This window comes from Acanthisitta chloris, unplaced genomic scaffold (genome assembly GCF_000695815.1).
Source record: "Acanthisitta chloris isolate BGI_N310 unplaced genomic scaffold, ASM69581v1 scaffold33747, whole genome shotgun sequence".
Lineage (NCBI taxonomy): Eukaryota > Metazoa > Chordata > Aves > Passeriformes > Acanthisittidae > Acanthisitta > Acanthisitta chloris.
Genome location: NW_008681500.1, coordinates 5,481 through 7,155, shown reverse-complemented (window position 1 = coordinate 7,155; position 1,675 = coordinate 5,481).

Here is a 1,675-nt window from a genome sequence, read left to right as displayed (position 1 = left end):
TTGGAGGGACCGGCCGTAGGGGGCTGGTAGGAGCTTCCCCGGGGAGAAGCGCAGTAGGACCAGCAGCGAAAGTAGGGGGCAGCTATGTCCAAGTGCTGATCCAGCGTCTTCTGTGGCTCTCATGCCCGAAGAGGAATGGTCAGCTCCTCTCAGGCCTGTGAATCACCTGACCACAGTAACTCTAGCCCTGGGGCCGTGACTCTGAGAGCTGAGCTAGTTTTTGGCTTGTGAGATGAGATGTCTCTAATATGATTGTGTGGTTGGTATGGTGGAGGCAGAATCCTTGGCAGATAGGTAGTTCCCCATAGATGTGGTCAGGTGTGTGGCAGCCGTCTCCATGCTATTGACTGGACGTGTATGCAGCACGGGGTAGCTTGTCTTGTGACTTGCTGCACTCAGCCCAATTACTTGAGCTGTTGCTGTTTCCTGTGACTCCCTCACCACATGTGTGCTGGGGTGATTCCTGGGAAGCAGGACTGTACTCACTGGTTTCTGGTGTGCCCTAGTTTTCCTGCCGTGCTTGAAGCCTGTTTCCTGAGAGCTGTGGCAGGCAGGTCCCAGCTGAGCTGATGACCTGAGGGCTGAAGCTCTTCCTGCCAAAGCCCTGCTCTCTCCTTTTGCCCAGTATGAGACCTGGTGTCACTGGGGTGAGCTGCTGGATGAGCTGCCCTGGGGGTGGCAGGAAAGAGGCTGCCTGGCTGTAGGACACCCAAGCTCAATGAGGGCTAGTGGAGCATGACTGTAAGGAGTGTACTCCTGGCAGGTCCCCCAGACTGCCCTGCTGTCAGCAAATCTGGTACATGACTGGTTTCTGTGGCTGGTGCCCAGGGTCACCAAAAATATTCCACTGCTGGTGTGGGAGAGAGTGTGGCACACGGATGTTGTGGGCAGGGGGTGAGGATGTTGGGAGAAAAATTTTCCTCTGTGTCTGCTTCCCTCTGGGCTTCTGGGGCCTGAGCTGTCCCAGCTAGGCTGTGCTGCCCAGCCCTGACGATTGTGGTTACCTCAACTGCTGGCTGCACCTCCATTCTGGCCTGGCTCCCTCTGCCTTGCTGCTGGCACTAGGCAGACCTGTTTTCCCTGCTAGTGCTGCTCCTGGCATGGGTCTGTCTGGAAGGGGATGCTGTGCCTTTAGCCTCCTCTTCCATACTGCCCCTGCCTGACTGGGCCTTGCTGTGCTGGCCTGGCTCCATGGAGCACGAGGCTCCATGCTGCCTGAGCTCCTGACAAGCCTCTTTGCAGGCTCACATCCAAGGATGTGTTACCGGTTGTGTACTTTCCTGTGGGGCTGGTGAGGGAGATTGCCTACCTGCCTGTCTAGGGAAAGTGGCTCCTTCATGTGATCTGGGCATGGTTCAGGTGATCATGTTCCCTCAAACCCTTCCTCTTTCTAGTGGATAAAACTTTGCTTCTGCCTACCCTGGGCTGTCTTTTGGCCCCTGACAGACTGGGATTGCACTGGGGTTCCCCTCTGAGGGTCTGGGACTCGTGTTCCACATTCTGGCAGGAGCTTAGCTTGGGGAAGTGCCACCCACTCAAGCCAGGGCTGGCACGAGCCATGAGTAGGAGGGCTGGTTGCATGTGGTGCTGAGTCACCCCGGAGCAGGGGCTGCCAGCCTGAAGCTGCTGTGCAGCCCTCCAGGGATGTCTGGCCTTGCTCCTGCCCCAGCCCTTG